The sequence below is a fragment of the Sorex araneus genome, chromosome 10 (assembly GCF_027595985.1).
Source record: "Sorex araneus isolate mSorAra2 chromosome 10, mSorAra2.pri, whole genome shotgun sequence".
Classification (NCBI taxonomy): domain Eukaryota; kingdom Metazoa; phylum Chordata; class Mammalia; order Eulipotyphla; family Soricidae; genus Sorex; species Sorex araneus.
Genome location: NC_073311.1, coordinates 39,248,132 through 39,273,037, shown reverse-complemented (window position 1 = coordinate 39,273,037; position 24,906 = coordinate 39,248,132). Strand labels below are relative to the sequence as shown.

General features: G+C 37.2%; 1 long non-coding RNA gene across 1 annotated transcript in view; it reads right to left on the bottom strand.

Moving 5' to 3' along the window:
• LOC129399181 (uncharacterized) overlaps window positions 1-24,906 on the bottom strand; it is a 107,204-nt gene that overhangs the window by 61,061 nt on the left and 21,237 nt on the right. The window contains exons 3-6 of the long non-coding RNA XR_008626970.1: window positions 13,966-14,110; window positions 12,954-13,062; window positions 12,258-12,400; window positions 11,520-11,703 (exon numbers count right to left, since the gene is read on the bottom strand). This is a non-coding gene — a long non-coding RNA (uncharacterized LOC129399181). The remainder of the gene's footprint in view (window positions 1-11,519; window positions 11,704-12,257; window positions 12,401-12,953; window positions 13,063-13,965; window positions 14,111-24,906) is intronic.

The following is a 24,906-nucleotide window of genomic DNA, read 5'->3' as shown; positions in this document are numbered from 1 at the left end:
CTGCAGATCAAATGAAGATAGACCACTTTCAAGGCAAGCATCCCACCTACTGTAGTATCTCTACACTTTTTCTCTGATCTGTGATAAAGGGTATTTAAAAACATTATCTAACCTTCATATCGATTACATACTTATTTCTAATTTTTTAGACAGTATTCTTCATTTAATAAAACTGGGTCAGTTAATTTTTTAATTAAATGCTATCTCAATGTGCCTGGATTGTCTGATAGAGTTTTGAGGAAAAAGTTAATGTTTAACTTTATGATTACAAGTTCATTTAACTACTGATTGACTTTGTCATTGGGATAAAAGGGAAAAATAATAATCAGCAGATGCTGAAGTGTTTCTGTCTGTGTGGCTGATGGTTGGTTTTGGTTTTGGGGCCACACCAAATGGTACTTAGGGTTCAGGTCCTACTCCTTGCTCTTTGCCAGGGATCACTCTTGGCAAGGTTTGGGGAACCATGTGGCATGCCAAAGGTCAAACCCAGGTCCACCTCTTTCAAGTACTATCTCTCCAGCACCAGATGCTGAAACTATAAAAGTAAAAAGAAGCTTTGGCAATCAACATGGCAAAGATATGAGAGATTGAATGAATAAATAAAATTTGCTTCTAACTCCTTTCAACTTTTATCTATTGCCCAGATATATGGAAGGTGATAAGAATTGGCAAAGAAACAATATGAAAGTCAATAAAAAATAGTTCCACTGGAAGACTCATTAAGATTGCCTCTGAAAACAGGTCATGAATTAGAAGAACTCAAAGAAAAACACATTGTACAAATTCACTGATGTATTATCATGGCTAGATTTAAAAAAATCTCTTATTTAATTTTCCAACCTATGCTGCAAACCCAGATTTTGTGAAGCATTTCCTGACTCCACAGAGAAAGTTTGGTACTTCCTCTACACTATTATTAGCCAGTCAGCCCCTTTGTATAACAAATCCTTCGATGTTTTAAAGCTACTGCTATATCCTTACTTCTCACAAATCTATCAAATAAGACTCAGGGCAAATAGAGAGTACTGCACAAAAGAATGCCAATGATTACATGAAATTTGAACAATAGATTATCAAGGAATGGTGTTGTTTTAAATAAGAATGGAAGTTCCTATAATAGCACTAATCATACTAGTGTAAGATTCAGCAAAGTGGATTATAAGAACCAAGTAGGATTGATTCTCTGCATTTCCTGCCATTTTTTTATATCTATTGAATGTAGTTCTCCATTGACTCTAATAAAGTGGTAGCTCCAAACAGATGCTCTAATCTTGCACCTCATTGGTGTAGTTAAAACCCAATCCAGATACACCCTAACTCATCATCATCATCATCATCATCATCATCATCATCATCATCATCATCATCATCATCATCAACATCATCATCATCATCTCATTGATTGTCAATTTTCTCCAGCGCTCTCAGTAACGTCTTCATTCCTCTTAGCTTAGCCCTGAGATTTTAGCAGCCTCTCTTTACTCATCCTTCCCAACTGTGCAGTGCCACATTAAAGGCTCTTTCAGGGTCAGGGGAATGAGACCCATCATTGTTACTGGCTTGCCAGGCTCTCCCATGAGGTCAGGAAGCCCTAACTAGGACTAATAAATTTGTGAATTTAGCATTTGAAAATGCAGTGGTATTCCTAGAGGGAGGTGCCATAGTCCTGAACTTCAAGTCACAGTGTGAAGTTGTTAAATAAACATCAAAAGTAGTTAGTTGAATGTTTTCTATTTATAAAGCCCTTTCTCTCATCTAGTTCCTGTAGATAATTCCACAAATGGGTGTGGAGAGAAGCACTTGCTGCAGGCCCAACACTCTCCTGGGAACCATGTGATTTTCATGGCTATTCTGTTTTAAGATTTGCATGTAGGAGTAATTTAAAAAAAAAAAAAAGTGACCACCACTAAGCCAACTTGCTCTGCTCAGCCAGAAGTAGGTAACAAGCATTTCTCTAGTCATTGTGGAACTTATGCAGCAATGTTTGTTTTTCAAGCTTTATCACGCTTCTTTTAATTTCTTTCACCTTGGAGGCAGTGAGAGGATTTTAATGAATCGAGACAACAATCTGTCCTTCAGTGAAAGAATGATATATATACAAATAGACCTATCTCCCTTATCGCAAATAAGCTAACTTACAGGGGCCTAAATGCCTTGGTTATATAGGCTATTATGGAAAAAAAGACTCTCAAAGAATAAATGTATTCCACAAAAATATTAATTTAATTCCTATGAACATATTTTAAGGCATTCTATTTAGCTTTGGGAAGGAAAATTCCCACAAAAATGGAGACCTTTAGAACTTTAGAACTTTTAACTGTCTTAGTTAAAAGACAGTTTAACTGGAGTGATAGCACAGCAGGTAAGGCATTTGCCTTCACACAGCAGACCCGGGTTCAATTCTTCTGTCCCTCTCATAGAGCCTAACAAGCTACCTAGAGTGCCTTGCCTGCATGGCAGAGCCTGGCAAGCTACCTGGGGCATATTCATATGCCTAAAACAGTAACAAGTCTCACAATGGAGACGTTACTGGTGCCCGCTCGAGCAAATCGAAGAACAGTGCTACAGTGCAGTGCTAGAGTTAAAATTTTAGCTCTGAAGCGTGTTATTAATCAAGACCTCATAGGTAAATTATTGAATAAAATCTATGGCTCCAGGACATCTGTGAATGAGGAAACTTCCTTGTCTACAGGTATATCAAATTCCCAAGACCAAGAGCAATTCCTCTTATAGCCTTGAACATGCACCGTGCATCAGTACTCCTGCAAACAGTTTTCTTTTCTGTGCTCCATGACCTAAGCCAGAAATTGTGCACCAGTGTTTATAAGAGCTGGGAACAATGTAGCAGCATAATCGAATGTTTGTCAAATCTAATAATAAAGAAATAAGTTTGTGTTTTGGATGTCTTTAGATTATTTTGTTTTTCCAGTAAATTGATTTTATTCTCTTTTATGAAGGAATCAATCCACACCATATTATCAATTGAAAGGAGAGGTGGTTCTGCTGAAGAATTATAATGCACAAAATCACAGGGCTGTGTAACACGCAGGTCAGGCTGACCTGCATGAAATTTGGCTCTTCCACACAATGCCATGGGTGACAAGTCACATGCTTAATTCATATATACCCCAATTACCTCACCTGCAAAATCATAGAGTGCTATCTACAGTCATGAGTCATAATATTTCCATAATTATCTAAATAAGTGAAAGAAGATTAAAATTAATATTTATCCCATATCTACTATGCAAGCAGACTGCAGTGACAGTACAGCGGGTAGGGCGTTTGCCTTCCACACTGCTGGGAACAGTGTGGGGCACAGAAAAATGCCTTCATCGATATGAGTGAGTCCTCAGTTTCCTCACCTGTGCATTGGACAATCCACTACCAGGATCTCCAGATTGCTCTGAGAACTTAACGAAGAAAAAAATTGATAGTTCTGGAGCTGGAGCAATAGCACAGCGGGTAGGGCATTTGCCTTGCACGCGGCCGACCCGGGTTCAATTCCCAGCATCCCATATGGTTCCCTGAGCACCGCCAGGGGTGATTCCTGAGTGCAGAGCCAGGAGTAACCCCTGTGCATCGCCGGGTGTGACCCAAAAAGCAAAAAAAAAAAAAAATTGATAGTTCAGAGCAGGGTCTTACAAAAAACCCAACGTTAGCAGTTATGCTTATTACAGGGGTATTGCATATAGTATGCATAGTAGATGACAAAGAAAGAAAGCACTGTCGTCCCATTGTACATCGATTTGCTCAAGCAGGCACCAGTAACATCTCCATTGTGAGATTTGTTGTTACTGTTTTTGGCATATCGAAAACGCCATGGGTAGCTTGCCAGGCTCTGCCGTGCGGGTGGGATACTCTTGGTAGCTTGCCGGGCTCTCCGAGAGGGACAGAGGAATCAAACCTGGGTCGGCCGTGTGGAACGCAAATGCCCTACCCGCTGTGCTATCACTCCAGTCTGCTTGCATAGTAGATATAGGATAAATATTAATTTTGACCTTCTTTCACTTATTTAGATAATTATGGAAATATGATGACTCATGACTTCAAACTTTGAAGAAACACCTGGGAACATCATGGTCTGATTTTGCATATAAAGTTTCTCTAAATCTTAGCTTTTGTTTGTATGTATGTGTATGTGTGTGTGTGAGAGGAGGGTGCAGTGCTCTTTGTTCCATTAAAAAAAACAGACAACAAAAAACCCATTTCAGGGAGAATCTCCCAGGATAATAATTTGATGTATAAAAAATCACTTTGGAGTTATTCCTGGTGGTGTTCAGGCAGCCCGGATGAACCACAGAGCAAACAAAGCATGTACCAGCCCTTTCACCTATCTCTCTGGCCCATAAATGCTCTTTATGACAACTGTAGACTGTCACTTTATAAATATGGAAGTCACCAAAACATTGTTTTAAAATAAATTTACTTATGGTTTATTATCAGAAAATGTTAGATTTATCATGCATATTTTTCTTGTATATCAAGTCTCCTATAAAAAAAATCCCTAGACAAAAAAGGAGTTGTGAATGAAAAGCATTTAAGAAGCCCTCCTCTGAAGAATGAGCTAGATCCGGGGCTGGATAGATAGCACAGCGGGTAGGGCGTTGCCTTGCACGTGGCCGACCCAGGTTCGATTCCCAGCATCCCATAGGGTCCCCGAGCACCACCAAGAGTAATTACTGAGTGATGAGCCAAAAGTAACCCTTGAGCACCGCTGGATGTGACCCAAAAAAGCAAAAAAAGAAAAAAAAAGAATGAGCAAGATCCTTTGAGGGAAGTTCAAAACCATTAAAAAAAAGTCCCAGTGTTCACCAATGGGCATTTCTCCTCTTATACTTTTATCTGACAAAATACTCTCTCCTTAGCTATCTCTGCATTAAATAATGTACTGACAGAGGTAACTGGCAGCAATGTAATAATATGATATGTAAAAATTTAACATATTTCTTCACACCTTGTCTTAAAAAATGAAGGGGGTTGTTTCAATACCAAAAATAAAAGCTCCCTTCTAAACTTACACATGTTTTAATTTATACAACATGTTAAATTAATTCTCACAGTGCCACAACAGACTCTCCTGTTAACACTTCATTGGCAAGATCAGGCTGAGAAGTGAGTGAGCTGGCTTTCCGGATTGCTAGCATGAATTTCCAGTGAAGGCATACCTGATAAGGTTGGCCCAGTTCTTCCAATGCTCAAGTCTATGTACAAACAATACAGATGGAGTAGAGTTCATTAAAAAAACCAAACAAACAACAAAACACCCATTTCAGGAAGAATGTCCCAGGATAATAATTTGATGCATAAAAAAAAAAACTTTAAATCATGAATGAAGGCCTTTGTGAAAGAAATACAATAGGCAAGCAGGAATAAATATATATATATATATAATCATTTGTATATATAATATTTATATATGAATCACTGTCTGTGACACTGTCATCCCGTTGTTCATCGATTTACTCAAGTGGGCGCCTGTAACATCTCCCATTTGTCTCAGCCCTGAGATTTTAGCAGCCTCTCCTTACTCCTCCTTCCCAACGATTGGAGCCTCTTTTCAGGGTTAGGGGAATGAGACTGTTATTGTTACTGTATTTGGCATATCGAATACGCCATGTGGAGCTTGCCAGGCTCTTCCACACCTAGTCTATACATCTTATTAAATAGTGTAGAGATCTTTCTGGTCAAGAAAAAAAAAAGAAAGAAAAAGAAAGACTTAAGACTGCCTATTTTCAGGATATCAGATACTAGGCATTTCAACCTCAAAGACTGACATTAGATCAATAATATTATATATGAATAGATAACATATATGAATAGTATAGATGAACATCATATATATAAATCTGTATTTGATGGGATATTGTCAGGGGGTGGAGGGAGCAAAAGGATGTATCTCAAAATAAAGAATATTAGGAGGAAAATATTCAAAGGACTATAGCCTGTGGTAGAAGGCCTAACTAGATTCAAAATCCACAGACACAAATGAGGGAGGGGGAAAAAAAAAAGGGGGAAAGCTGACAGACATTCCTAAATGGCCCCAGGCTTAGAGAGAGGCAGCCTTTGAGGATGTCAGACAGCCCCCAGGAGCGCCCCAGCTGGCAGTAGCAGCCTCAGAACTACCTTGGCCCAGTTAACCATTCGCACTCTGGGGAAACCCTCGGAAGGCAAGGACAAGACCATACTGTCAAACAGATTTCACCAGCTGCTACTGGATGCCAGCAACCTCCTCAGTTCAGCATTCGACTTTTGATAAGAGGTCAATGACCTTTACCAGGGCAACACCCCCAAATTTGCACAAACATCTAGACTTTTGTGTGACTAAATCCAGGTCCTTGTTTAAAAGGAGGTTTCAGGAGGAAAGGAGAGAGGCCGAGCTCTAGGCATTCAAAGGAGGCGGGAGACAATGCCTTTTCTCACTGGAAGCTGGCACTGCGGAGGGAAAACTTGTTGCCTTTCCAGAATTTGCCTAAGATTAGTCAGAGTTCTTTGAATAATTTATCAAATGAAAAATCGTGGATGTCAGTCTGTTTGTATTGCACTGACATACAATAAATAGTAGTAATTCGAAAAATCATTGCTTGATATTTATTGGCTTCTTGCCATATGCCAAGTACTGTGTTTTACACTTGTTATTCTGTTCAACTTTTACAGCAATCTAATGAGGGAGATCCTGGTTGCTTTTCTTATTTTGTAGCTGAAGAAGCAGGGTTAGAGGCTCTTTATACAACTAGCAAGTGGTAGAGCAGCAACTCAAACTGATAACCTAGTCACGTTTAACCACTAAGTGTGTGCACTAAATTTAGTTGCAATGATTTCAGCACACAAAGTTACATAAATGGCAACGAAGGTAGAATCCCCACTACTGAGCCTTCAATCTCATGGTTTGACATATACTGTGTATATAAACACTGGACTAATAAAGGAAAAATGCAGTTATTCGCTGAAACTTATCTTCAGAAGAGATGAAAACTTATGAGGGAAAAATTAAAAATAAAAGAGTATGTATCTTCAGATGCGGAGGCTTAGTCAAATATAGAAATGGGGAAAAGCATTCTGTATCTCAAAAAAAGAAACAAATAAAAAAATAACCTCAGAGATTTCCAAACTTATTTGGCTTACTGTCCCATACTTGGAAAAAATCACTTCAAGTTCCCCTCTGGAAACACGTCATTAAGTGAACCAAAAGAAAGTGCCTCCAGTTTACCAAGAGGCTACTATCTGCCCCTGGGTCTTTGTGTACTTAAGGGGAGAGATGAGTGACAATAGTGCCCACCTTGGGGAACATTCTTTTGCAGCTTAGAAGAATTGCTTTGAGTACAACAAAAACTTCTACTTTCATGGGACTTTCTGCTGACCTCAGACAACCATCATCTAAAATCCCTGAGTAGAAAAACGTACATGCTATCTAGTAATTTGTTTCTTTACAATTAGTCGGTTACAGTCAATTAATCTATTTCATAGCTTTATAGTTTGCTATTATGTCCTTCTCAGACTTGAATAGGGCTGAGACTAGACTATGTGAGAGTATTGAGGGAGAGGTACAAGGAGTGACTGGGGCAAAGCAGAAGCTCAAGAAGTGGTTTCTGAATGAGGCACAGTGGTGAACTTTGGCATACCCAGATTAAATAACATTTATTCAGAGGCAGAGCAGATTAAAACTCAATAATATTACAACTATGACACATAATAAAATCCATGTAAAATGTGAATTTCTGAGTCAAAACCCAAAGCACTCACTTATTTTGATGCCTTTTTCAGCCCCCAAACCTTTAGGCTTAAGATCTCTCTTCTCCATTACTTCTATTACTTGGCTGGAAATTTGGGGCAAGTATATGTAGATAAAAATGTGTGTGCACATATGTAACATGGATCACTAGACACTGACCTTCATATTCCCAAATGAATCTGCTTAAGAGAAGTGTTATCTTAAGGTCATTTTAGAGAAAAATGGTGCATCCTTCCTTCAGCTTATTAATAGTTAGCAGAATGAATGCCTAATAACTTCAGTGTCTGAAGGGCAACTCTCGTCCCCAGGAAAATTACTCTGTAATTCACATTCCATGCATTATTACATTAAAAAAATTATTTTTTCTCATTTTTCACTAAGCAACTTAGGAAAAGAAATGCACAAAATAAATCATCCTACCCTCTATTTTCCACTCTTACCTCTCAAACAGGACAATTCTAGAAAAGGGCTTTAAAAACCAGAAAGCACTAACTAAACAAATGTGAGTACTCATGATATGAGATAACAAGGGAGTCTTTTAGTAACCAAAGTGCAAGACAAGTAGCTGTGCTGAATGTCCCAGAGAATCTTCTTTAAATAAGCACAGTATGTGGTTATTTTGAAAGTTTTCAAAGGTATTAATCCTAAGCCTTTCTCTGGAAGAGAAAAGAGTATCAGATTTTTCATGGACCTCAAGGGATATTTATAAATAAAAATCTTTTCAACTAGAGGCCAAATGTCTAAAGAATTTGTCTCACTACTAAAACAGCAAGGACATCACATTTTCACTGTTCTGTTGGAGTCTCACCTAGTAGCATATAGGGCTCTATGTTCCTGGCTCTGGGCTCAGGAAGCCCTCCTAGAAGATTTTGGGGTGCCATATATAGTACCAGGGATCAAACCAAAGTTGTCTACCTTTGGTTTGATCCCTGGTACTATATATAAAGCATTTATATATATATAAATGCTTTAGCCCCTATACTATCTCTCCAGGCTGGGATTTCACATTTCTTAAAAATACTCCAGATTTGGAGCCTACCTGGTACTACAACAGGTAGAGTATTTGCCATGCATGTGGCTGACCTGGGTTAGATCCCTAGTATCCCATATCATCTACCAAGTCTGCCAGGAATGAACCCTGAGTACAGAGCCCAGAGTAAGCTCTGAGAACTGTTGAGTATGGCCAAGAATAAAAATGTACTGCAGATACAGCTATGGTATGGCCATCCATATTGGGTCATTACTCATATATTTGAGGCAAAGGAAGGACTCAAAAATGGTGATCAGGAGTCCAAGGGACACCTCTTGGAGATTCTCAGTCAACCAAGCATACCATTCATTGTAAGGGCATGAGGATGTGGTGTTACGTGGATCCTGCAATGTGGTGTTGCGTGGCTCCTACAATTACCCAGGCTACGTTGGCAGTGCTGAGGGTTCTTTAGGGTCATGCCTACAATCTTCAAGGTATATGTGGAACCAACAATTAATTCAGGGTCAGTCACATGCACGACAAGGACCTTAACCCCCATACTATGTATCCAGTCCCCATTCAAAAATTTGTCTAGAACTTGAAGGTAAAGCTTATTTGATTTCCCCACTGCATCCAATGTTATTTTTTGAACTAGCTTGGTAAGAAATAGTCATCGTATGTCATAGAAGTTAAAACAATTTAAAATGTTTTCCATAGCAAGATGGTGCATGCCAAGGCTATAATTCTAGTAGAGGAAAAAAATAGAGGCTCCATAAAATTTATTTCAATGAATGCTATCTGAGGAATATATTAGTTTGATTATATGATATGCTATGATGTGATCATAATAATCTAACCCATCTCAGAACTCCAGTCTTCCCACCTTAATCACACATTATATTTATACCTCTGAGATGACTCTTGTGTAGTGACCTTACTCATCCTAAAAATACATTTGACAGGAATGTAAATTGCTATTATTCATCCCAAGTTCACCATTCTTAAGAAAATTCCCTGCTGCTCAGGGAGAAAGGATGAAGCCTTTCTGTTCCCTGGGTGATCATCAGCAAGAAAAAGGCATCCAATGTGACAGGGAGACAAGTCAAAAGGCCAACGATCAATATAGGGATGTGCTTTCAGAGCTGTGCCTGATTAAAAGAGCTTCATGAAATATTTAAGGATGTTTATACTTACCACTTGGAAAACAGTAATCAAATTAACAGAACAGTGAAATAAATTCTCAATATCTTGCTCTAATAGAAGTAAAAAAAATTCATGCAAAACATATAATAAGGAAATTCACAAATGACATTAGTTAATAGGAATTTTCACTCCATCATTTAGTTCCTGATAATCCACAAGTTATTATTAAAAAATATTTGCAATTCATCTACTCAACCCTTTGGCCATGGTAGGATGTAGCGTATTCTTATGCTGTGTAGAAGGAAGACCCATTTAAGTTGGTAAAATCCACTACATTTAATCCTCAAAAGTGAAATGTCTGCATCCTATAGTCAAGAGTTGCTGGGTATTTATTTGATTCAATACCTCCAGGTATACCCAACCTACTTTTGCTTCTTTCTCCAACTGACAAGCAATTAGACCAAGAATCTGAAGAAACAGTCTGTACTTTAATACAAAAAAATTTCTTTTACCTGCCATGCCTGTTGTGAATGACTTTCAAGATGTTAGTTAGCTTAACTCCCAGTTGGTGGCACTGGGAAAATGTGGCCATGAACTCTTATTGTTCTGTTTCTGTTCTTTAATCTGCCATGGGAATTCAATGGAAGAGTCGAAAAAGAAGGAAAGAAGATGGGTCCAGGAAGAGTTGGAAGGATGGCAAAAAAGTCAGTCAAGGAAATGATAACAAGTCAAAGACATGTGCTCACTATACTTCGAATTCCAGAGCATTTTCAACTTGAATATAATTATGCTTCAGTTAATCACCACATTTTCACAATATTTTTCCAGTTAATAACCACAGAAATTCATGACACTTTACAAACCACAAATTGCATAGTAAACATTCATGTTTGCAACTTTTTAGGAAAAGTCATAAGATATGCTAAACCCAAAGAATGAATTTTATGTTACTCAGATGTGAATGAGACTTATTTTATGTATTCGAGATTTTGGTAAAACATACAAGATAATGGGTTGAAAATACTAGTAGTTTTGGGCTATGAAGGGAATTCCAAAAATCATCTGATCACTGTGATGGCTTATGGCATATATACCAAATAAAGCAGATTACTTGAATTAATTGAGTATGCATATATTCTACCAATAGTCACCTGGAACTTTTCATATGTCTAAATTCTCTGTCCTGTCTCTCGTATATTTCACACCTTTTTTTCCCTCAGGCAGACACTACATTTTTATAATAATAAAAAAGAATTCTACTTACCATAAAATTTTTATATACCATCTTAAATTTAGAACACTTCAAAGTATACCATTGCTTTTGTTCACACATCAAAACATATAACTCATAAGTTAGAGAACAGTATGCATCGTTCACACAAGAATTATAAAGTACATCGCTTATCATTTATTTACATATGTCCTGTGACATACTGACAAACTTTTCTGAGTTGAAAAGAATGGAAAAACAGCAAAAATAAGCTAATTTATTCCTAAATAAAATAATTTAAATAGCCTGATTTAAATACCTCTAGTGAGACCCTTTTTGACAATATATAAAGTTCCATTTTATAGAGTTCTGTGTCAAATTGAAAAATGTAAAGTCTCTTGGGACTGGCATTGATTAATAAACTTAAATATAATGTCATTGTATAGTACATGATAAAATTTTACCTCATTAGATGGGGGGGTCCAGAACCTTGCATTTTTCTTTTTCTCTTTTTAGTGCAGTAGCAGCCTCTAATATATAGTCTTTCTTATAGAACGGTTTTATCAGTATAAACAGTCACAGTATAAACTAAGTGATCCGAAATGAGACTATACAAATTGCAAGCCATTATTTGATTTTTCCGCCACTCTGTAAGTTCAGAATAAGAAATAAAGGATAAGAATTTTCACCAAATCTAAAAAAAAAAGTCTTTTAAATATTTTTTATATAGAAAAAAGAATGCATTACTATTGAGAGAATTATTTACACTATCATGAACTTCAAACTATTTTCAGTTTTAACTTTATTATCATCAATTTGTGAACCTGCAAAGTAATAAAACGCAAATTATTTCTACCCCCAGACAAAGCAAAGTGGTAATTTGGCAATTTTCTACTTTGAGGTCTGAATTATCTTCCTTGATCATAGACTCTGCCTAAATTCATTATAAAAATGACCAATTTACCACCTCACTTCACACAAGGACTACGATACTACACCATGTGGTTCCCAGGGTAGAAGAAGCAAATACTACCTAGGGACAGATGAGCTTGCTAGAGCGCATTTAAGTAACTTAAATTGTTCCCATTATTATTTGGCTTATAAAATGATTTCTATACTTCCCATTATGAGTTCCAAAAACATACACTTTGAACAAAGGACCATTAGCATACATCTTTTTCTATTGCTATAAGCTGACTTACAATAAATCTCTTGCCTTGTAGAGAGATGGAACAGCACAGGGCTCATAATAGGATGAGTGATGCATAAAATGTTCTTCAGCTCACTTCCCCTGGGATTTATACTTCCAAACCTAGGAACACCGTCTGCCTGCATAGATGGAATGCTAAGCAATGCGGTAAAACAACCAATGTGTTATGTATAGCTTTCAATTTTGCAAATACTGAAAAAAATTGTAAAATAAATAAATAAAGACAAATATGTCATAAAATCCTGGTACACGTTAGCTGGAAAAAATTCACAGTTAAAATGCAGAGATTATTGACAGGTTCATATATTTTAGTGTGATTGTGTAACACTTTTTCCTTAGAAGCTAAAAGACTGATGTATTCTCGGCAATAGGCTTAAGAGACGGACTTCTGTTCTCTAAAAGATAGCTATCCCATGAGGAACTCACTGGATCTAAACTACAGGTTAAATGTTGGTCAAATAATCTATTTTTTCAAAATTAATAAACAGAATAAACATAAGAAAAAATGTAAGAAAACCACATCTATTCTCAAATTTGCATTCCATTCCCTTGTTTATTTTCAGAAAATTGTCATTAATTATTTTAAGCCATGGTTTCAAAACAGCTTTGTTTCCAATCTAAGTTTAGCCTCTCTCCCCTGTGTCATATTTCTTCAGGCATGAGAAGGAAAATCAATGCCCTCACTCACCTCTAGAAGAATTTCACTGCCAAGCCTCCATGGTTCTATGGGATCCAATAATCTGTGGCTCAGTATTGATTTTTCAATGACACCTGTAGAAACAGCCTCTCCTTCCTTTCTAACAAAATATAGCAACAAAAATTCTGTAGTTTCTAAATGAATCAAACGAAGCTATTACACAAAACTTCATACTGTGAGGAAATATGGCTTACATTTTCTAAAGGATGTTATCTTTACTTGTTATTTTTCTGAACCATTTAGCAATTTTTAAAGATAATGGAAATATTTGTAAGATAATTTGAACATAATTTTCTTAGGTATCACAGAGCTTAAGATTTCACAAATAGCCTTTATTTTTCTAAAGAGTAGAGCTATGATGTAATCTACCAATCTTCAATTCCTAATTTAAATACATCTGGGTAAGGAGGTGGAAAGATAGTACAGGGGTTAAGGAACATGCCTGCCTGTGGCTAAACCTTTATTCAATATGATCCTCTAGTACTGCTAGGAGTGATCCCTGAGTGCAGAGCCAGGAGTAAGCCCTGAGCAGAGCTGAGTGTGAAAAAATTTTTTCTTAAAAAAAAATGACAACTTTCAGGGGCTAGAAAAATAGCTCAACAGGATGAGAGCATTATTTGTATGTGGAAAGGCTTGATTTCATCTCTGGCACCACACAGCATAGCTCTTAGATACCCCAAATAGCACAGAGCTTGGGAATAGCCCCTGAGAACTGGTTGGTTTAGCCCCCGCCAAAAAAATCTTGAAAATTAAAAACCTTTTAATATGAAAACCACAGTCAAGCCTTTGAAATATAAGCTTTTGATAAAACAGTAGTACCTTTGAGGAAATGGAGTAATGTATTAAATCCTAGGAGAGAGAGATTGTTGGGTGATTAAAGTTTCAGGTATTTCAGAGATTAGGAGCTACCAATCACCCCACTTTTCTTATTCAACAGAAAGCCAAAGAAAAATCACAGCTACCACCCGCCACAGGAGTCATGTTCCCAGCATTCTTTACACACCTGATATAAACCCCAAAGGTAATTGTTTCACCCTGGGCAGACTTCTTTGGGTATGTCAGAATATATTCCCTGCAGTCATTCTGCGCTGAGCGAAGTAACTACCATTGACAACTCACTCGTCATTCACTCTCACCGATCTGAGAATCTGCAAAATAAAATGCAGCGTTGGGGGAAAAAAATCCTTGCACATTTATTTTACCCAGTAAAACCCTAAAGAATAAGATACAAAGCAAGTTGTTTCCCACGATATGTGTGACATCTTGGTTAAAAGTGACACAGCTGTGTTGCATGACAGTTCAACAGATATAACAACTTGATGGTGTTACAACTTGACAGATATAAACCTGCAAGAACCACCTCCCTGGCACAAACACTTAAGAGCAAGATAAAACTTGAATGTGATAGGCCTTTGATTACCTTGCCCATACGGAGTGCTACTGCTTTCCAAGTTCATTATAAAGTATGGTGTTCTTCACATTACTGTCAACTTAGTTCTCTCTCTCTCTTTTTTTAAACACAGGCATTTGATCCCTCATCAAATTCGTGCACATTCTTTAAAAAAGTTAGATCAATCCGAACTCCAGTGCTCATGAGAGAAGTTCCATTGTTTATCAGGCCATGTCTACACTGGCTGAGCAAAGCGCTCTGTTCAGAAGGAGAAGCGCCTTTGGCAGCTAGAGTCCACATAGCTGACCCATGGACACCCGGGTGGAGCTTCTTCACCTAATTGCACAAGTGCAATGAAATCACTAAGCATTTGATGAAGAGGATCCAAAGTGAGAAAAGAACATGACAAGCTTCTAATTTATTTACTTAGTAGTCATTTAGAACATAATATAAAGAACTGATCTAAAATGGAATACTCACACTTCGCAGGTGGCAAAGAATATTGGTATTAAAAATAACTAATAACATTTGGTTAAACCCAAATCACATTCTTCCAAAACAAGCCTATGGGGAAATTATATTAGAATATGATATTTTTCCTAGCTGGCATAAATTAAGCTTAAAAGTCTGATTTGCTATTAATGGGAGGAAATAATGAAAGGTCAAAGCACTGAAAAGATGATTTCATCATTGCTCCAAAAGGATCAAAATAGAAATTGATATTTTGAAAAAAAGAAACATTTATATTTTTCCAAATTTTACCATGAATATCAGCCATAATTAAGAATGGTATCTATTCTAGGGATAGGACAATGCCCCCAGTTGAGATGTTGAGACCCTTTTATAAAATTTTAGGGAAAATAAAAAGATTTAGCCAGATAAATGTGAAATTATTGGCTTTGTCCTTTATCTGCTAAGCCTTACTTTTTCATATAAAATAATGCAAAGGATAATCATCTATCAATCACCTTAGGGATTTCGCCAAATTCCCTATTGATAAGCAGGCAGAGTTAGATCAAATTGCTTAGTGGACTAAAATCTCTCACCCCTGTGTGTAACTACAAAGAGTGTCAAGGAGCAACCATTCTACTGCTAAAGAAATAAGAAGTGAACATTTAAATGTTCTGGATTCCATCAAAACTATTATCTAAGAGCTGAATTTTATCACCATCCGTATCATTCCCAAGTATAGTTGCTACGTAAGACTCCAAATATTAAAAATCTCCAGTTACATGAATACTGAAGAGTTGTTCCCATTCTTTTTGCTACTCCCATTAAAAAATTTCCAAGACAATGGTTATTCTGTTTTTACTTGAAAATTCTAAAATTTAGGGGCTAAATCTTTAGCTTGGAGCAAAATTCCACCTTCAGACTAAATTTGTGACAATACATTAGTTTATGAATTTTAAATTTCCATTCAAATTTTAAAACCAAAGTTTATGTAGATGATTTAGATTTGCTTTGTCCAGAAAACTTTCATCTAAGATAAATCTTTCAGGACCTTCTCTTTCTAAATGAAAGTCATAAAAGTGTATAAGTATAAAATCACCGTTGATATATTTGCCACATATTGTGTGAGCATCCCTTGGTAAGGATGTGAATGAAGATATATTATAGAGACCTTGATAATACTGTAAGTCAAGTAATGCTCCATATGCTTTATCTATAAATATGTTTTATTCTCAGGATAAATATTTAAAATAATGGGCATTATCATCCCTTCTTTACAGATAAGGAATTGAAAGCAAGGCTCTTACCCAAATAGATCACTTGGTTACAAAAAGTCAGAACTAGGATTTTAATCTGCACATATTAGCACCAGAGTTTATCATTTTGCATTATTTCTCTTCAGAATAACTGACTATGGTTATCAGACCAAAGTATTTTTGAATAGATATCTCTATCACATATTTATCAACATCAGATATTTATAAAGGTGATTTACTCACATTGGCTCATTTCTATATGACTGTAATTAATGCCTACGATAAAAAACTTTACAGTTATAACAATTAAGCTTAATTTTTCTGCTTCTGATACACATTTTAGTAGCGATAGCACAGGGGTAGGGCATTTGCCTTTCACGCAGCTAACCTGTGTTCAATTCCTCTCAGAGAGCCCGGCAAGCTACCAAGAGTATCGCACCCGCACGGCAGAGCCTGGCAAGCTCCCCGTGCCATATTGCATATGCCAAAAACAGTAACAATAAGTCTCATATTGAGAGACGTTGCTGGTGCCCACTTGAACAAATCAATGAACAACGGGATGACAGTGACAGTGACTAAACCAATATCTCCTTCCATTTTATTTCGAAAGCCTAATTTCTGGAGAGTCCTTTCTTATTCATTGTGGAAAATATCAAATAAGAAAAGAATTACAAAATTAATCATGATCAAGTAGCCCATGTATCTAATTATCTCCTATGGTAATTTGTCCTATGTCTAACTATGTCCTAATGTGATCAAGGTCCCCTGATGATAAATTCTGACAATACCTTTAGTAAATTAGAAAAGTTTTGACATTTTGGTTGGAAGTTTAAACTTTAGTAGCATTAGTTATGTTCATTGGAAACAACCAATAATAATTTAACCTTGAATATTCATTATGAGGTGCCAGAGAGATCATACAAAGGGTGATATGCTTATTTACCAACATAGGTTTGATCCCTGAAACTCCGAAACCTCACCTAGTCTCCTGAGCCCTGCCTGGAATAATCTCTGAGCTCAGAGCTGTGACTAAATTCTGAGCACCACAGGGCGTCACCCTAAAACTAAACAAAAACAAAACAAAAACTATTATGAAGATAGGGCACCATAAATTTATTCTCCTTTATTTTGCAAGAACACAGACAAATCACAGAAAATAACAAAACAAAAAAGAATTCCTAAAAAAGCAAAAAAGTTATCAGAACTCACACTGCTGTCAACATTCACCTGAAAAAGCCAGAGACAGGGGCTGGAGCAATACACAGTGGGTAGGGCATTTGCTTTGCATGCGGCCAACCAGGGTTCAATTCCCAGTATCCCATATAGTCCCCTGAGAACCACCAGGAGTTAATTCCTGAGTGCATGGGCCAGGAGTAACCCTTGCGCATTGCTGGGTGTGACCCAAAAAGCAAAAAAAATAGATAAATAAAAAATTTTAAAAATGCCAGGAACATTAGAGGTAAGGTCCAGGAGGATCATTTATAGGCTTGGAGGCCAGCCTCACATGCTCGGGGAAAAGGCAGCTGGGATAGAGAAGAGACCACTAAGTAAAGGATGCTTGGAGGGCTCGCTCGGGATGGAAGATACATGCTGAAAGTAGACTATGAACCAAACATGATGGCCACTGAGTACTTGTATTGCAAACCATTAACACCCAAAAGGAGAAAGAGAGTAAAAGGAAATATGCCTTCCACAGAGGCAGGGGTTGGGTGGGGTGGGAGGGGAAGGTGGCAGGAGGGATACTGGGAACATTGGTGGTGGAAAATGGGCACTGGCGGAGGGATGGTTACTCGATCATTATATGACTGAAATGAAATCACGAAAGTTTTTAAGTCTGTAACTGCATCTCATGGTTATTTATTTAAAATAAATAAATAAATAAATAAATAAAAAGTTTCTTAGGAAAAGCTTGAAAAGTGAACTGGGGGGGGGGGGAGAGCCAGAGACAGATTTTATTTTTTAAAGACATTTTAAGCAAAACGAAAACATTGCTTGCTTAATTGTTTGTTTCTCTATATTATAAAAATGAATTTCTGCATAATTATAGAAGTGAAATTGACCCGGACAACCAAGATGTAATTTTAATACAATTCAACAGCAGTAAAACTGTCCACACATCCTGTTTCTCTGTTTTCCTCTTTGCTCCCTTCCCTTCTCTATCTTCCAGAAGCTTAGGGCCATGCTTGTGTACCCTTGTGTCCCAACTTTATGAGGCCACATGGGTGACTTAGAAATAGCTGTTTCGGAACCTGAAATAGAAAATTTCCATTGCAAAGAGAGAGTAACGCACATACTAGAAGAAAATGACTCGCTGAATGCCTGCTTGCATTGAGCTATTTGGTAAGTGTTATACAAAGAAAAGGGAACAGATTGAAATCTTTTTCCTTTCAGTTCTAAAATGGACATCACCATTTGAGAGAAATGAGAGAGCAATATGCCTAGAGGCCCAGCAGGAGAAACACGGAGAAGCTATTTTAGGTAAAGCTCACACTTTTGCTTGGCTATTCCCAGGATGCAATGAACTGCATTTTTGCAACTCTGGCACCATGGGACTTGAGAAGCACTTGTTGGTCCCCAAGGAGCTACAGTGAGAGGGAGACTTTGCCTTAGAAATTTCCCAGGGTCTGCATGGCAGTATGTACTTTGAAAAACACAAAAGGAAGGAAGTATTGATAGAGTAGCACTCTGGTCAAGCATTATATTTTTGAATAAAGACGTGCTAATGCAGCCTCATTTAGTGTAAAGAAAGCAGAGAGAAAAAGCAGCTGTGAGACAGAGCACATGAAGTTCAGATTCTAATCTGATATCTGAGTGTGCTGAAACTTTACCCCTACCGATGTTCAGAAGACACAAATTCATAAACTCACAGCCCAACAGACTTTCTTTCTGAAATAAAATTGTAGCAATAACCAACTAGCAGTTCCTTGGATGAGGATGATGATGGGTCTCAGAAACAGTTACCTGCCTAAAGAACCAAGTAAGAGGCAGTTCCATGATCAGAACTCATGAAGATAGAAGAAAGTGGTTAACATAAAGGAGGAAGAGGAGGGGTAGAAGGAGGATAGGGAGGAGAGTGGGTAAGGGGAGGAGGAGGAAGGAGAAGAAAATTCTGTTTGCAATTTAATTATTAGAAGGAAAATGGGAAGACCAGCATCCTACAACCTAGAAGTTATGTAGATTAGGGGTGAGGAAAGGCCAATTGGTCTGAGGTGGCTTGTTACTTGAGGTAAGGAGTTCTTTATAGGAAGGAAATGGACCATTTCAGCAGCTTTGAGTTAAAGTCATCAGAGGCTCAAACTTTCTATCTACAAGCATCATTAAGTCTATTTAGGGCAGAGCCATGCTCAAAATTATTCTCAACAAACAAAATGCTTTTTTTCAGGGACAGTCTCATGATTTCTTTATGAGAAATCATACATGGAAATCATATATTTCCTTACCTCATGCATGGTAAGTCTTTAAGTCTTACTCCTTACCCTGAGTTTTTTAAATGCTCTTTTTATTTACATCATATAAAAATGTTAGCAAGTGGCCATGATTTTCACATACCAAGTCATTTGCAAATCCTAACAGAAAATTAAAAAAAAAAAAAGGAAAAGAATCCAATTCACCACAGATCCTTGCTGGCCACTTGACAAACTCATTGCCCTTTCTTGTTTTTTTGTATTTATGATTCCCTACAGATATTTCACTCAGGTGACTGGTTTTTAATGAAATGAAGGTGAATTAATTCTGATCATACATTTTAATGAGACAACACTTAAGATGCTCTCAGACATGTCAAATGCTCCTTTTCATAGTAAAATTGGATATTCTTTTCTTAGGAAACTGATCACTTCAAGTCTGCTATTTTGATATAATGAAACTATTTGCATAATTGGTAAGACCAGAGGGACAGAGTTGGAATCTTAAGTTCTCCATACCCCTGTCTCTGTTTCAACAGTAAGTAGTTCTCCTTGACTTTTGTTCACAAATTCAAACTTTCACACAATTATAAGCCCTACAGTTTGACATTAAGCTTGATCTTGCCATCATGCTTGATTGTTCAAAATTACATTCATCTCAGAATGTTGACAGAATTCCTTTCAATATTTTCTTCATTTGATTCTTAAATGGCAGTGTCAAACTTTCAGTCTGATCCTTCTGAGACTCTTCATTGAAATCTTTGAAGACTGATAAAACATTTTAAAAGATTCACCACCTCCCCAAATTCTTCCATATTCTTTCTATCCAGGTTATTTGACATGTCAGAAATAATTACATGACAATAAATAGAGGAGATATTTCTCTTTAATATTCCAGAGTAGAAGATCACAGATTAACTGCTTTGTTTTTGTTAGGAATTTGCACATAGCAACAGACTATTCTCGTGAAATAACTGAGTCTTGCTCATCTGTTTTAGATTACTACTGCTTTAAATGCAACCTACCTTCCAGGTAGCTTGACCCTTATAGGAAATCTATAATGGTAAAGGCCAATCTTCCTCAAAAAATATCCCTTGCCAGGGCCCGAGTGATAGTTCTATAGGTATGGCCTTGCACACTTCCTTGCATGTGGCTGATTCAGGTTCAGTCCCTGCAATCCTATATAGTCCCTTGAGTACTACCAGGAGTAATTCCTGAGTGCGTAGCCAGGAGTAACCCTTGAGCATTGCAGATTGTGCCCCCCCATATATATACATATAAAAAGATATATATGTGTATATGTATGTATATGTGTGTATATATATATGTATATATATATATATATTACTGTATCACTGTATCACTGTCATCCCATTGTTCGTCGATTTACTCTAGTGGGCACCCAGTAACATCTCTAGTCCTCCTAGCCCTGAGATTTTAGCAGTCTCCCCTTACTCGTCTTTCCCAATGATTGGAGGCTCTTTCAGGGTCAGGGGAATGAGACCTATTGTTACTATTTTTGGCACATCGAATACGCCACGGGTAGCTTGCCAGGCTCTGCCAGGGCAAGTGTGTATGTATTTCCTGCTGGAGTGATAGTATAGTGAGATGGAGCTTCCCTTACAAGAAACCTACTTCAGTTCAATCCTAGACATTCATATGTCCCCGGAGCCCACAAGAGTGATTCCTGAGAGAAGATCCAGGAGTATACCTTGAGCACAGCCAGGGATGACCCCAAAACAAAAAAATAAATATATCCCTTGCCTTCTGCTCCCACATCCTCTAGAAGCATAGCCAAGGAACTAACTTTTCTATGTCACCTACTGATATCAGGATGACCTGCTTAAAAGTGGATTCTGATGATAAAATGGGGGAGCAGGAGATGATGAAACCTTATATTCAGAACTCTCTCTTTTTTCACACTGTCTTCCCAAATGAGTACTGTGTGTTATTTTTATCAAGAACCAAAAAAATATTGTGATTTGTATATAAGTGACATGGAGAATAAAGTATACCCACACCTATATTTCTTTTCCAAGCTTACCGTTATCACTTATGGTTTTAAAAAGCTATTAGCTAAGTTCTTGTCTTGCTCGTATCATTAGACAAATGAAGTCATCTCTCTAGAAAACTGCATATTGTATGCATCCCTTAGGTGGATGGGATGCAATTTAACATCGGGAACCTAATAATCTGAATTGTACCACATGTCCTGAATCTTGGGTTTATTGCTTGAAACAAGCTTTTCTAGTGAACAGTTGAAAGAAACTCTTCTAGCTGAACTTGCGGAAGCAGAGGCTGTTTCAGCACAGCCAGACGAAACTTGCTGACACTAAGCAAAGCTGAATATCAAGATGGCATTGACTTGACAACAGGAAAAGTTCTTGACCTGATCAGAGGGAACTGGCTTTCTTCTCTATCACTTCTTTTTTGATAGAAGTTTTACAAACCACTTAAGCTGCTGAGACTTATTGTATAAAATAGCTAGTAAGAATACCTTTTTGAGGTTTATGTAACATTAGACAATGTGTATGACAATGAAAGCATTAGTTATTAAAACATGGTATAAATGTCCAGAATTCTTTGAGTTTCTTCAGATAGCAACCTGTACCTAATGAAAAAGAAGTCAGTATCATAGATATCAAAACAGACATTTATGGGGGAAATCTATATAAAAGTGTTTATTAAAACCTAGAAATAGAATTTTCTTTGCTTGCTTTGGGCCACACTGGTGGTGCTCAGGAATTAACTCCACGCAGGATAGTGGTGTTCCTGATAGTGCTCCAGGGACTGTATAGAGTGCAGGAGATAAAAACCAAGATAAAAAAATGAGGCTATTGCACTACCCGCTATACTATTGCTCCAGCCCAGAATAGGACAATTTTTTTTTTGCTTTTTGGGTCACACCTGGCAATGCACAGGGGTTACTCCTGGCTCTGGGCTCAGGAACTACTCCTGGCGGTGCTCAGGGGACTATATGGGATGCTGGGAATTGAACACTGGGTCAGTTACGTGCAAAGCAAATGCCCTACCTGCTGTGCTATCACTCCAGCCCCAGAATAGGACTTTCTGATATATAGTACTATAACTATCTCATGTATGAATATCATGTAATATAGAGGTGACTAATTTTCAAGAAATAATAACGTAGTAAAATACTCAAAAGTACAGAGTAGCCATAAATTACATTTCTTAATGATTCAAGAAGCGTTTCGTTGTCACACTGCAAGTAAGGTCATAATTATGATGATCAGTGGCTAATTTATTAGGGAAACTGATGGAATTCAAATGACTTTATGATATAAGTGAGAGTAAATTTTCAGAATTAATACATGCTATCCATTTTTTAGTATTGTCGTGGGTCTCTATATCAAAAGAGTAGCATAACCTCAATAATTTTATTTTCTGATCTGATCTTTATAGTGATATGTATTCTCTCTAGGGGAATGTTAAGTATAGCACAGATTTCTAAGCTAAGATATCCACAAGCTTTATACTCAAGCATCATGTCATTCAGTGTAGCCAACGCTGGGAGTTCTATATTTCTCACTCTGATGCAGCAGTTTGTGGAAGAGCAGCAAAAGTTCCTACAGGAAAACAGGGAGGAAATGATAAAAATTTGTGCTGCACAATGATGAGATTTTAAAAAGATAAAAATGAATGTAGCAAAGTAGCATTAAAAACTGCTTGTATGCAGGAGGTTAGGTTCAGTCCCTGATACTTCATGGTCCCTGATCAGCACAGATGCATTCCATGAGCACTGTCAGGAATGGCACCAAAACACACACACACACACACACACACACACACAAACTGGTATAAAATATGACACTAGACAAGATTTAGGCATTATTATAATTGCTACTATTAAGTCTTACTCAGTTTACAATGGGTAAGTTCCAATGAGTAAGAATTTGAAACAGAAGAGTTTATTTCAAATGATAGTACTCTCATTCCTCTATTATTCAATTCTTGCTTTCTCAGCTTATCTCTTAGCCAGTGTGAATGACAAGCACACTTTATTCTTATTTCCTGCTATCTTTTGTCAGAGTTTGACACTTTTAGATAGATGGGGAAATCTTGCATAAAAAAAGGCTCCAAGCAAATTTGGAAGTTTAAAAAAAATTGCTGACTCTGAATAGTTTAGAGATATAGGCCTCTGAACAAAGAAGGGTAAAGATGCTTTTGGTGAATATGACTGGAAGTATGTAGCAATTATCGTCAGATAACAGAATGTTCTGAAGACCCAACACCTGCACACTCAGTTAGAATGTCACTGTCACAAAGACACATGCATATCATAATGATCTCATACTGAGTTTGGCCATCTGAATTGGGAACTTGATATAAATCAGTGTGTATGTGCACATGCACACATGGACTCTCAGGTTTATAGAATTATAGACACAAAATAGTTCATACAAAATATGCAAATAATCTATATAAAATATGTAGTCATACAAAACATGCCACTATAAGACCCAAAGTCACATTTGGAAGAGTGCCATAAAATAGGACAAAGCTATCAGAAACTCTGCAAAACTATGACAGGTGAATCACTTAAAGAAGAAAACCAGGCTAATAAAAGCAGATATTAATTTTCTCATTGTGAGGAGGCCTGTTATTATCTACTTAATTAACTAATATAAGCATCCTTGGAATTTTGCTATGAGCAGAGTACTCTAAGCTTAAGGGAGTGGAGAAAAAAACAGATAAAATGGTAATGCCATGGGCTACATTAACTGTGAGGAAGCTGAGCTTTTGCCTTGCACATGATCTACTCAGGCTCAATCCCCAATACCCCATAGAGACCCTGAACACTGCCAAGAATGACCCTAAATCACAATGCAGAGTAAACTCTGAACACATCTGGGTGTGCTGCCTCTCCATCAAAAATTAGAAAACAACTTTAAGCCTATTGTGAACCAAGAAATTTTTATACATAGAGAAAAGTGTATGTACTGAAAAGAGTGTAAAAAGACAAATCTATAAATAGATGTTCTATCTCAAAAAAGAAGTAGAATTGAGGAGATTGGAGAGGGGAAGAATGAGGCTAGAGAGATAAAACAAAGGTTAGGCCACTTGTCTTGGATACTGTGGACTCCAATCCCTCACACCAGAGATGGTCCCCTGAGCATGGTCAGAACTGATCTCAACAGAATCAGGACTAAGCCCTGTGCATGGCTGAGTGTGGCACCAACAACCTCTCCTCTAAAAATTAAAATACAGTATGACTCGAATTATATCTGAAATTAATTTTAAAAGACAAAAGAGATTGGTTGAGTGTGAATATAGTTCACCCAGATCCTCCTTATTTTAATTGTATCAATGTAAAGCAAAAGAGATAAGAGTCCTACCCTACTTACTAAAACACAGGTATCAACCTCCTTACCTTCTGTAACCCCCATGAGCAACAGCTAAAGAATAAGAGCCCTGGATATAGC